Below are 13,418 nucleotides of genomic sequence, written 5' to 3'. Positions count from 1 at the left end.
TAGTCCATGAGAAGGGGCTGTCGTGCTCTTTTAGGTATATTGAATTATTAAAGTTTTGTTTGAATGTTCCTGCCTCCTCCTTCCCGTGACTAAGAACGTTTGTTACACAATTAGCCTCTTTCACACAGTAATACCAGTAAATTGCCGTAAAATTACCGGAACGACTTTACCGGTAAATTAAAAAAGGCGCTGTTCACACACAGTCAAAGACATTCCGTCTTTTTTTCAGAAAAGCACCATTCACAGATCCTTTCCAAAATACCAGTAAATTCTGTGACGTCATTAACCTCTAAACAGCTGCGCTTGTGTTTTTAAACATGGAGGGTAATACATAATTTTTGTTTCAAACTGTATTCATGCAACTGCTTTTGTTTCGGAGACATCGTAATAGATGTGACTACGAACGTTTGTTACACATTGGGTGACTTAAATTCAATACAAATCCAAATGTTTCCATATTCGCAATGTATTTGAAGCTAAACCACTGGAGTGGGCCGGGGCTCACGCTATACAGTACAGACATAATACAGATTAATTAGATTTATTGTGTAACATTATATCTGTGTTGGTGAAGATTCAATAATATAAAAGATTATAATAAAAATGTTAAAAAGTGAGCACTGTTACGTTCTCACTTCACTCTGGAACCTATACAAGAATGCAATATTCCCTGAATATCCAAAATATTGCATAGCCTATGTGTCATTGATTTTATATAGGCCTGACAGTTCAACAAAAAAGAAGCCTAAATTTAAACACAATATAGTCCATATTGTATTTTACAACAAAATAATTGTTCCAATGAAATCCGCAACAGAATGAGCGTCTCAAAGGAATAGCAGTGTTTCCTCATAAAACATAACATATACAGTTAATTAGGCTAGAAAAAAACTGCCTCTATAACAGTAAAAATGCATCTATAAACCAATTTAAGGGGGCAAATATTGTCCCTTAACGGAAAAAGTCTGACTGCAGTCGACGTGGGGGCTAATAATGTTACACTGTTAGGAATTGATGTAATTTTTACAACAATTTTTACAACAACGCACTGTATTCATGTTTTTGTTATAAATGCAAATGCAGGATGGGAAATTAACGGACAGTCCTGTAATATTATTGTAACTACACCGTAGAAGCATTTTTATTTTATTTTTACAGCCACCACAACCCCATAACTGGAGAGCATTTCCATCAGATCTGTTATGTAAATTAGAAATGGACAGGAGAGTGGCAATGAAACGCTGTGGGATCAAAACTTAAGGGGCAAATTAAAACAGCTGATAGAGTTGCAACAAATGTGCATTTATGTTGCATTTATTAGCGAGTCAATCCACATAAGTTTTATTCACATTAGAATATTTTATGTGAATTTGAACCGTTTCCATTCAGGATTTTTTTGTTTCCAAATGGTTAAAATGTGCAATAAAAAGCTGGATTTGTGTTGTCAGGATACCAATATTATTTTTTCGATACCAATACCTAGTCAAGAGTTGCGATTTCTATACTTTTCTGATACTTTTCCTGAAAAGGAAAAATACAGTCTCAAATATCATTGCTGTGCGGTTAGGGTTAGAGTAATACATTTATCTTGATTCTGAACTTTGAATAAAAATATGAACAGCGATTATATTAAACAATGTTTCTGAACCTAGAAGATTAAATGTCAAAAGATAAATAATATAAATTTAAAGCAATGGCATTAAAGTAAAAAAAAAAAAAAAAAGTAGCATCAATATCTCAGATATTGTAACTTATTCTGTCAGTTGTGCAACCTTTTCTTTCGGAGGAGAAAACTCAGCCAGTGAGCTTTACTGAGCGTCATCTTTTTCTACCAGTTGTGGACCGGCAGCCACAGTATCACTTGTGCTCGCACATGCAGCCTAGTCATTTTTTTTCCAACCCGCGGGTCCCGCTTTTATGAAAATATCTGGCCCACCCCAGCCCACAAATAATGTAACATTTCTTTACCCACCATGACCCGCACATCAAGGACCTCACAGAAGATACGTTGCTACTTAGACCTTCGTATTGTAACCTTATCAAAGAACCTAAAAAATATGAAAATATACATTCCAAATATTTAATATAGGCTATATGAAATTGCACTACTGATGGTTCGTCCGTGAACGAATCTTTTAGGTGAACGGATAGTTCTCATTCACGTGATCCACTGATTAATATTTCTCATTCACTGAAGTTCCTCCCTCCACAGCAGGGCATGCGCACATTGCGCAGCTCGTGAACAGCTCCAGTGTTGCCAGATGCACGATAATTATCGTATTTGTTCGATAATTTTTACCTCTGCACGATGTACGATCTATAATGAAAAAAAAAATCCTGTAATGTAAGATACTTTCAGAATTTTATGAAAATTTAAATTATGGTAGTTGTGGTCATAGGTCTTCTTTTCTCATACACGAAATCGGCTCATTACAGACACTAAATGCGTTCGTGTGCACTAAATGCATTCAAGTGCCCTGTTTTAAAGCCAACGAGCACTAGTTGCGGTCCATGACAGCAAGAACCCCTTCAACATCCGGCAACACGCAGGATTCCTGTGACAGCTGCCAGATGTTAACTGCACCACGCAGCAACAGCTAAATTCCTTCTTCACTTGACGCGACGAATCAAGTTTTAAAAATCATTTAATATGTTTTAATATGCTCCACGACGCAGAGACAGCCACTGAAAATAATGGGATATTAATTTGTCTCACTGCTTCCGTCCAACAATACGCCTATTTGCAGGTCGTGTCAAAATGTTGTTGGTTTAGAATTTTTTTTTTTTTTTTTTTTGACTCATGTACGATAATTTTCTTCAAAATACGATCATTTTGAACTTCTGGTATGATACTTGGAAATTTCCAATCTGGCAACGCTGAACAGCTATGTGAACTGTTTCACCGTGTCAAAGAGTTACTCAAGATGTGACGGAGCATGTGATTTGTTGAATGTAGTGAACCCATATGCCCTTCACTGAATGAGATTAAGAGATCTTCTCATTCGTTAACGAGTTGAATGAACTGACACAGCTCTTTAATGAATGAAATTAATGATTATTAGGGGTGTAACGGTACGAAAAATCAGGGTTCGGTACGTACCTCAGTTTTAAAGTCATGGTTAGGTTCATTTTCGGTACAGTAAGGGAAATAAATGCAAACATTAAACTACAGGTTGTTTATTACTATAAACTTTTTTTTTTACAACTTGTTTACACATTTAATAAAATATATATAAATAAAAAATAATAAGAAATAAAATACCGCTGAAAAGTTCTCCACTAAATAAAATACTCCGTTTCAAACCAATATCATATAATAAAATATAATTAAAATTATAAATAAATAACTATGATTACAGTGCAGCATTACCAATCCAAGCTTGTAAGCCTGCTCATATTTATTATATATATATATATCTTTTCCAAAGTGTAAAGTGCAGCGTCAACAGTTTCAGTTTTTAGACCTGCTCAGATTTCGTTATTGCGTTAGACTGATCGGAATTAAGAGCAATTAAAGGTCTATTTAAATGCCGACAAGGAGCTGCGTTTGAATTACAATCGTTTTTTCCTAGTTGTAGTGATGTTCACACTCCTGTGATGTCTTTTGGCCGGTCTTTTGACCTTTGGCCGGTGAAACACTGGCATATTGCACCTGTCAAACATAGTCTATTTTGCTGTCAATACTGTTGATGGTGTCCTTTAACAGTAGGCTTTATATTTATGCTCAACATGATATTGTTGTCGTGAAGACAAGATCCTGGTCTGTCTGCGCCTCGGCGGCCTCCCTCTATGTCACCTATAGTAGCCAGCGCCTCGTCAGGCACGGTTCTGGTGTTTAAGGACACAGAAACATCTCGGTTACGTATGTAACCTTGGTTCCCTGAATAGGGAACGAGATGCTGCGGTGACGTCACCACGTATGGGAACACCTCTGGTGTGACGAATGTCTGAAGCCCTATACCATCCCGCCAATCCTATTGGCCAAATGGCGCATAGCACCACCTTACGCATGCGCACGCATGATATACCTGGGTGCAGCGCGCCATTTCGCTCAGATTTCATGACTGAAGATGAAGAAATTATCAAGGTACGGAACGGCCAGAACCGCAGCATCTCGTTCCCTATTCAGGGAACCAAGGTTACATACGTAACCGAGATGTTCCCTATCATAGGTCACTTCGATGCTGCGGTGACGTCACCACGTATGGGAACGATATACCAAAACGCCTGACGTACCTGATAACTGAGATCCGAGGAAGCATCTGCTCAAGCGGAGAGAACCCGGGAGCCAGGAGCCATCCTCACATCCAGACTGTAGGACTTGATAAAAGTGCTCGGTGAGGACCATCCTGCCGCAGCACAGATATCATCCATAGAAGATCCACTGAGAAAAGCTTGAGAAGAAGCCACAGCTCAAGTGGAATGAGCCTTAATTCCTAAGGGCGAAGCGAGTCCGCGCGCCTCATAGGCCAAAGAAATTGCCTCCACCAGCCAATGGGACATGCGCTGCTTTGTAACCGCATGGCCCTTACTTTTATGTCCAAAACAGACAAACAGCTGGTCAGATTCACGCCAAGGGGCTGTACGATCCACATAAGTCTTTAAAGCTCTCACAGGGCAAAGACTTAGATCTCCTGATCCAGCCTCAGCAGGTGAAAAAGCTTCCAGGAACACTTGCTGAAAGCGAAAGAGGTTAGATGCGACCTTAGGAACATAGTTAGGCCTGGGCCGCAGCAGCACCTTCACAGAGCCCGGTGCAAATTCCATGCATGAGGGTGAAACAGAAAGAGCCTGTAAATCCCCAACTCTCTTGAGGGAGGATAAAGCCATGAGAAGAAGTATCTTCAGTGTCAAGAATTTATCCGATACGGTCTCCAAGGGCTCAAACGGATGCCCTGATAAACCTAGCAACACAATGGATAAACCCCATGAAGGAACTCGCACAGGGCGGAAAGGCCTCAGCCGTCGCGCACGCTGTACGAAACGAGAAACTAGTGGATGACGCCTCATAGAGGCACCGCCTATGTATTCGTGGTAAGCTGAAATGGCTGCCACGTAAACCTTAAAAGTGGCTGGTGTTACGCCATCCGAAAAACAATCCTGGAGGAACTCCAGCACTGAAGCCACTGGGCAGTAAACTGGATCCACATTACGATTGCCACACCAGGCTGTAATCAGTCTCCACTTGAAAGCATATAAGCGTCTCGTAGAAGCTGCTCTAGAATTCAATATAGTCTCAGTGGTTTCAACAGAAAGACCGGGACATACTAATGCACTCCGCTCAGTGGCCACGCCCACAGTTTCCACAGATCCGGCCTCGGGTGCCAAATCAGCCCCTGTGCTTGTGATAATAAATCCTGTCTGAGGGGAATCTCCACGGAGAGCCCGCTAGCAGACTGATAGATCCGCAAACCACGGCTGCGTGTGCCATCGTGGAGCCACCAGCAGCAGCTGTTCCACTCTGTCCCGCCGTATTCTGCATAATACCGCTGGGATCAAACGAATTGGAGGAAAAGCATACAGACTGGTCCTGGGCCAGCTGTGAGCTAATGCATCCACGCCCAGGGGCGATGGGGGGCATAGGGAGAACCATAGCGGGCAATGCGTTGTCATGTTTGACGCGAATAAATCCACTTTCGCTTTGCCGAATATCCGTCATAAAAGAATTCACCGTCTGGAGGTGTAATCTCCATTCTCCCTGTTCCAGAGCCTGTCTGGATAGCATATCCGCTCCGAAGTTCAAACGTCCGGGGACATGAACAACTCGGATCGACAGAAATTTCCTCTGAGACCAGAGAAGAACATGTCTCGCCAGCCTGCACAGGGGGCGAGAGCGGAATCCTTCCTAATGATTCAGGTATGAGACAAAAACTGTGTTGTCTGATCTGAGCAGCACAAGACGGCCGATCAGCAGATTCGCGAATTACTGGAGAGCCAGAAAACTGCCAGTAATTCCAACCGGTTTATATACCAACTGCGTTGTGCAGCTGTCCACACTCCATGGGCTGGTAGCCCTTGACAAACAGCTCCCCAACCGGTCAAAGACGCATCCGTCGTGACGGTCTCTGGGAAAGCTCAAACCCCCAGCCGAACCCCGGTAGGAGAAACTCGGTTGGCATCCATAGCTTTAATGACATCACACAACTCCGTGTCACCGAAATCGTCGGATGCGGAAGACAACGGGGTGAAATATTTCGTCTTTCCGCCCACTTTTCCCCTGAAAATGGCGCATGAGAAGTAACCCCAGACAAATTACGGGGAATGCCGCTGCCAATCGTCCAAGTGGTTAACAGACGGACGCCCTGGAGCCGCAACGGGGCCAGAGCTACATCCATGCATTGAGAAGTACGGGGTCTACGACTTCTATAGCCCCTTTGCTCAGCAGACTTGACATCTCCTGTCACAACACTGCTATTACCATCAGTCTACCACCGTGGAAAGAATTCAGCGGAAAGAGGCGGCCTCTAAAAAACGAATTGGTGTATCCGTGACAATTGTGCGTAACACCCATTGAGAAATGCCGGGCAAGCGTTCCAAGCGACCCAAAACGATACTAGCAGTCTCAAATTTCCGCTTTCTGCAACGCTGTCATACACATAATGTCCGTGCACGGAAAAGCCTGCGGCATTCGTGCACAGGGGAAGTGTATGCATAAGAGCTATTGCGTCCCGTTGTGTATAATCCTGAACGTGTCCACGGCAGGAATTAGACCAACGAATTGAACATCAGGCTCTGCCGCGAACTAAAACGGCGGCTGTGCGAGCCGTCATAAACGGGTCGTATGTGTAAGACCCTTGAATCGCCCCTCAAAATCTGAAAGCTGGATTGCGCAGTGTCTGAGGGATTATTATTTATTATTTACGCCTGGCGTCACAGCCCGATCCAATGCTGCTCGAAGCGCTGTTTGCTGCGAGACAGTCAATGTTAGAGCGTAGGGACTGCAGTGAGAGTGTTGGATGCGCATTAGCGGTCCAACAGCACTCTATAGTGGAGGGCACAGTCCCTGGCGAACATGAAGTAAAGCGCATGCGTAAACTCGCTGCGTTTCGTTGTGTATAATCCTGAAGCGTATCCACGGCAGGATTTAATTCACCAAGATAAAAATCGGGCCACGTCGCCATTGCGAGAACGTGGCGGCTGTATGAGCAGTCATAAACTGGCCATCTTTGCCCCTCAAACTCTGAAGGCTGGATTGTGCAGAGTGTCTGAGGGGGCGCTCAAATGATAGCTCAATCCAATGATGCTCGAGGTGGCTTTGCTGCGAGACAGTCAATGTTAGAGCGTGGGGACTGCAGTGAGAGAGTTGGATGTGCATTAGCAGTCCAACAGCACTCTCTAGTGGAGGGCACAGACCCTGGCAAACATAGAAGGAAAGCGCAAGCGTCAAACTCTCTAGTGGAGGGCACAGACCCTGGCAAACACGAAGTAAAGTGCATGCGTCAAACTCGCTGCGTTTCGTTGTGTATAATCCTGAAGCGTGTTCACGGCAGGATTTAATACAACAAGAAAACATTAGGCCACGCCTCTAGCGAGAACGCGGCAGCTGTGTGAGCCGTCATAAACTGGCCATCTTTGCCAGCCTCTTGTGGCGTCCCTCAGACTCTGAAGGCTGAATAGTGCAGAGTGTCTGAGGGGGCGCTCAAATAACAGCTCAGTTCAGTGACGCTCGAAGTGCTTGTGCTGCGAGACAGTCAATGTTAGAGCGTGGGGACTGCAGTGAGAGGGTTGGATGTGCATTAGCAGTCCAACAGCACTCTTCAGTGGAGGGCACAGACCCCGGCAAACAAAGAAGGAAATGCATGCGTCAAACTCGCTGTGTTTCGTTGTGTATAATCCTGAAGCGTGTCCACGGCAGGATTTAATCCAACAAGATAAACATAGGGCCACGCCGCTAGCGAGAACGCGGCAGCTGTTTGAGCCGTCATAAACTGGCCAAATTCGCCAGTCTCTTGTGCCGTCCCTCAAACTCTGAAGACTGAATTGTGCAGTGTCTGAGGGGCGCTCAAATAACAGCTCAGTTCAGTGACGCTCGAAGTGCTTGTGCTGCGAGACAGTCAATGTTAGAGTGTGGGGGAAGAACGAGAGGCTTCTCGTAAAGAACCGTAATAAGAGAATAAAATTTGCCGAAATAGACACGACTCGATACGTCTAGACGAGACTAGGTCGCGGCGGAGTTTGGCGCGATCCGTTCGGCTAGAGAGGTAGTCAAACGGCATCGCTATATAATAGCAGTCCGCCATGTCACTTAATCGTGGCAAAAACCCGCGCCGTTCGTGATATGCGCTGATAAGGCTGCTTCCAGGACCTCGAAACCTCTTGGTGGAGGTCCGTGAGAAGGGTAATTTATCCACCGCGCGGATTGCCACATAATAGCACACTGAGGAAGGGGAAGCGCGTTTCTCCTGTCCGCTCGGAGGGAGAGAACCGCTTATGCCGGTCAGAGCCTACTCTGAGTAGAAGCTGCGGTTAGACAACATAGTATAAAAGCAAAACTGCTCTGATTAACGCGCTCGAGTAGGGGAGAGCGAGCAAGTGGAAACTCCAGTGCATCACTGTACTCATAGTCAAGCCGCACATATCGCCCCTAACCAACACCTCGTGCGGGGCCTCGGCGACCGCAGAAGCGAACGGTGGGGGTAAGACGCGAGGCGACTGAAGAAATAGACTCCAGAGCGCGGATACTTTTCTTATTTTACCATAGCCATAGGCTATCACAGAGAGAACATGAGAGAGGCTGCAAACGAATCTCTCATGAGTGCCTCCCTGTGATAAACCCATATACGGCTCTTACCTTTCGTTGACTCATCGCGTCCGCGAAAGAGGAGTTAACACTGCTCGAAGAAAATCGCTGGAGAACGCGAGATGATAGGGCACAGATGATTCGCTATTCCTGAAGGAATGAAATCTGAGCGAAATGGCGCGCTGCACCCAGGTATATCATGCGTGCGCATGCGTAGGGTGGTGCTATGCGCCATTTGGCCAATAGGATTGGCGGGATGGTATAGGGCTTCAGACATTCGTCACACCAGAGGTGTTCCCATACGTGGTGATGTCACCGCAGCATCGAAGTGACCTATGATAGGGAAATGCGAAGCAGCCATCACGCACCTGACACGCACCAGAAACGCCACGCTCACGCCACGCAGCCAGTGTGTCACTGGCCTTAGAATCAGCTGCAGGGCGGGATTTGCTTTGAACGCGGAGACTTCCGCCACTTAATATGTTCGTTTGGAAACCCGAAAATGTACCCATGTTCCGCACACAAAATATTGCATTCGGTCCGGTACGAATACACTTACTGTTACACCCCTAAAGATCATACAGCCTCAGTTAGCCAAGCACATAAATCTTGATCAGCAATCAGCAGATACAAAGCGCAGTTATAGGTGCTGTGCAGATACGCTCATTTTTCATATTTAGCATACAGAACATAACTCCACATTTAATCCCTGATTAATGTGAATATTATATATATGAACTGTCTGATCAAACAATTAAAATGTTAACTATGCAAGAAAACCTGAATGATTTCAACTGAACAACTTATTTAAACTATTTAATGCAATTATGCACACATTTTAGTAAAGCCAAAGCAGTTTAGTAAAGCCACTAATGCAGCCATCTCGTTGTAGTGTTTTTTTTGCTGCTTGCGTAAGGAGAAAAAAAAACACAAAAGTCCGTAGGGAGGCACTGGAAGCGTGCGTTGCACACACCATCATGACATATGTCTCTTAAAAATCTGGAACACAGTCATTGTTTGATGTATCGTTACTAATAAATGTAGGAATCGTGATGTTTTTAATTTCCGAGAATCGCAATACTTTTGAAGTATTGGTGCACTGTGCAACACTAAGCTGGATGGAGACGAAGCTAATGCTATTAAGTGTCTAACCCTTACGAAAATTAACCATGGTTTTACTACAAATAAAACCAAAAAACCATGGTTACTGTAGTTAAACCATGGTAACCACAAATTAACCATGGTTTTGCTATATTAACCATAGTTTAACCATGGTATTTGTAGTAAATCTGTGGTTTTACAAATGGCAGTCAATACGCCAAAAAACCATGGGTTACTACAGTTTTACTATAATAAAACTATGGTTATTTTTCGTAAGGGAACATATAGTTGGTATTGCCCTGCAAGACATTTATGTAAACGGAAAAGTCTGACAGACAGCAGTTTAACATTACAATTTTCATTAAGTCAATTTTGGGGCTTAAAGGGGTCATATGATGCGATTTTAATTTTTCCTTTCTCTTTGGAAAGTTACAAGCTCTTGGTGAATGAAGAAGATCTGTATAGGGTGGCCATATGCGCCGTTCATACGGGACACGTCCCCACCAGGATTGTAATATTTAATATTAACAGACAGCTCCTTATTCTTTTGAAATTGCTCTCACGTGTTTGTTTGTTCGTTTGAAGCGTCACTCTTAAACGCTCTTTCTTTAAAAAGGGAAACTACTTTGTTTGGTCTTCCAACATTATTAACATATTATTAACATTATAATTAAATTGTTATGTCTCGTCGCTTCGGCCGGACAGGGCACGGTGTGTTAAGAGGCATAAGATTTCAGTCACACGATAGATAGATTGGATAGCTGGTCAATCAGAGCACAGTTCGCTTTTCAGAACGATGAGCTTTGTAAAAATGTTTCAGAAGGCGAGGAGAGGAGTACCAGTAAAGGAGAAACAATAATGTGTTTTTATAACCTTAAACAGCTTAAACATTTCATTACCAAATACACAAAATAATGCTATTTTTAGAAATGTCATATGACCCATTTTGCAGACACTTTTTACCAAAGCGATATTCAATTTACAGTGGATACAGTGACATTATATATTTAAGAAAAAACACTGTAAAAGCCAAAGTAATTCTAAATGTTATGTTGTCAAATGTGTTGATACATCGTCATTTTTTTTTTCTACAACCAAGTAGGAATAGTTTACTATTAAAAAAAAAATTGTTTTGGTGTTAATTTTGGAAGATTGCAGTATTTTATTATATTTAGAAATAACAATAAAAGTAAAGTGAAGTGACATTCAGCCAAGTATTGTGACCCATACTCAGAATTTGTGCTCTGCATTTAACCCATCCGAAGTGCACACACACAGAGCAGTGAACACACACACACACACTGTGAACACACACCCAGAGCAGTGGGCAGCCATTTATGCTGCGGCGCCCGGGGAGCAGTTGGGGGTTCGATGCCTTGCTCAAGGGCACCTAAGTCGTGGTATTGAAGGTGGAGAGAGAGCTGTTCATGCACTCCCCCCACCCACAATTCCTGCCGGCCCGAGACTAGAACTCACAACCCTTCGATTGGGAGTCCAACCCTCTAACCATTAGGCCACGACTTCCCCACATATACAATATATTTAGAATTACACAGTCAATTGTAATTGTCTCCTGTAAAATTACAGGAAATTCCTGGCAACTGAGTTTCAGTAAATATACAGTAAATTAAAATAAATGACATCATTTTACTGTAAAAATGCTACTATAATCACAGTAGCACTGCTGTATAAATACAGTACTGTATTGCATTTAAGAAAAAAAAAAAAAAAAAAAAAAAAACAGTATATTACCTGTATATCACTTACTGTAAATTAACAGCAATTAGTTGCCAGAAAATTCCTGTAAAATTGCCGGGTTGAGTTCATATTCTTGGCTATTCTGCCTGTCTGTATGCTTTATTAATAAGGTGTTTACTGAATTTAGTCATCCAGTGTGTAACAAACGTTCGTAGTCACGGGAAGGAGGAGGCAGGAACCGGCGAACATTCAAACAAAACTTGAATAATTCAATATACCTAAAAGAGCGGGACAGCCACTTCTCGTGGACGACTTGCACAAAAAAAACAAAACCCAAAATAAAGCCTCTCGTCCAACACTGTCATAAGTTCCTCCTCCGAAGCTCCTGCGGGACTCAATACCGGTGAATGGCGCAGGTGCTCCACCAGCCTCGCTCAGTTCCCTCGGCTCCAGTGTTTTACATTAAGCGTTTTACCATGTCCCAAAACCGTGCCTTAAAGGCCATGTTGCAGGTTAACCACCACTTTCGATTAATGGGTACGTAAATCACTCAAGATATGTATATCATTTTTAAAATGTCTCAAAAATGGGCTTGAAGACCTATTTTTGTAGTTTTTGGTATTAAGGTTTTTTTTTACGCAACTCTGTGATGACATCATGTTGGGGAGAGGTCGAGGAAAGGTAGCCTCAGCCTAGTATGATGCAGCGTTCCAGACTACCCGTAACCCGTGTTTTTCCAACCTTAAACCCGTGAAAGTGCACTGGAACGGCAATCAAACCTGTGACTTCCCACCCGTGAACTCGTGTCTCGTACTAGATCGATGTACTCCGAGTTCCGAGGTCACACAGCACGCGAAACAACGATGACAGCCCCTACAAATAATACTGCCTGCTGATGCAGTGTTTATGCAAGTAGTACACGTTGAAAAAACGATTTTAGGTCAATGCAATGTTGCAATAAAATAAATCATCTAGTTACAATTCCTTGCGCTCAGAAAGTTTGGCATAACTTGCCTGGAGCGGTACAAAGTCGTTAGTAGTGATATGAAACTGTGATTACGAGCTCAAAAACCTGCCTGGAACGCGGCATCAGAACGCGACTGACTGGGATGAGGAAGAGGTGGCAAGAGCCAACATGTATGATGGCCTGCAGCCGTGTAATTTCAATCGAGCCAGCCGTGAGAGGGCAAATGAGGAATTGCCAAGAACTGATGTCCGTCCAAGCCTGTAATGCATGGTCCGAGGAGAATGAGTGGAGTTGGTGAAGTGTCCTGGTGAGTTGTTATCATTTAGCATCGCAGCAATGAGCACTGGAGCTAGTTTATGAGCAGCAGTGCACAATAACGACAGACACACACAAACACACCCATATATATATATAATTTTCTTATTTTTTTTTACTGTCAATGAGTAGCACAGAGTGTAAAAAAAAAAAATGTCAGTGTTTTCTTTATATCTAGTGGCAGTGATCATGACGTTAGTTCAGATAAGTATCGGTAACCTTTGTCATAGTGTTGTAGTACAGGTAAACTTTGTCTTTTTCATCAAGAAATAGAAGGCATCATGCTAGCTATATGGACGTTTCTAAACGTTTATCTCTTCCTCTGGTGAAAATGTTTTTGCAAACGTAGCCGCGTGTGTGTCGCTGTGTTGGGCAGGTGCTTGTGTGGGCGGTGCCGTCCCATGTAAACAGCATTGGAAAGCTTGTGCTTTAGGGAAGTGAGTGTGTTTGGGTCGCTGTTGGTCGATATCTCTCTATCTATCTGTCTGTCTATCTATATATGTAGTCTATCTATCAATATATATCAATGAATGTATCTGTTTATCTATAATCTGCGCTATCTGAATACTCTCGTCTACCACTCGTCTCTCTCTATAG

Source organism: Carassius auratus, chromosome 25 (assembly GCF_003368295.1).
Source record: "Carassius auratus strain Wakin chromosome 25, ASM336829v1, whole genome shotgun sequence".
NCBI classification, from domain to species: Eukaryota; Metazoa; Chordata; class Actinopteri; order Cypriniformes; family Cyprinidae; genus Carassius; species Carassius auratus.
This window is presented reverse-complemented; position numbering follows the sequence as displayed.